We start from the raw sequence: 639 nt of genomic DNA, 5'->3' as shown, positions 1-639 counted from the left end.
CAACTGGTCCCCAAAAACCATTAAACTTGCTTAGCATTCACATTGCATGTTGTATATCTGGCAGTAACATCAAAATTCCTATTTAGTGAACAGGTTTACTGATTGTGATCATGTCCCTTATGATAAGGATCTGTCCGAGTCACACATCAGAACAAGAGCAAAATTACCTCCCCCCCCCCCCCCAAAAAAAAAAAAGCATGAGGAGCCATTTCCAATTTATTCCAGTCTTTCTTTAGTCTTATTATACTTCCTAATTATGCTTTTTCCAGTTTTCTTCCTATTCTTTTCTCTTTGATGTTGTCTTTCTACCTTTCTTACATCCATTTTTATTTGTACATACTCAACGTGAAGTTTATTATTATTTTTTACTTTTCCTACTGTAAAAAAAATCTCCACTTTTATTTATTTTATAGCATTTGAAATATACTGGAAAATCAAACACAAATATTTATGGACAATTTATTTGATAACTTAACAAAGTGAACATAACGGTCATCCAGATTCCAATAACAATTAAATTCAACACAATTACATTACTAAACCTGAAGATACCATAGCAGGAAATGATAGACTGAAACATCATAAATCATCTTGCTCTTTTCATCAAAGTTGATCATAACATATTAGCAGTTTTTAAGA

The sequence above is a fragment of the Penaeus monodon genome, chromosome 28 (assembly GCF_015228065.2).
Source record: "Penaeus monodon isolate SGIC_2016 chromosome 28, NSTDA_Pmon_1, whole genome shotgun sequence".
NCBI lineage: Eukaryota > Metazoa > Arthropoda > Malacostraca > Decapoda > Penaeidae > Penaeus > Penaeus monodon.
Note: the sequence above shows the minus strand (reverse complement) of the source record.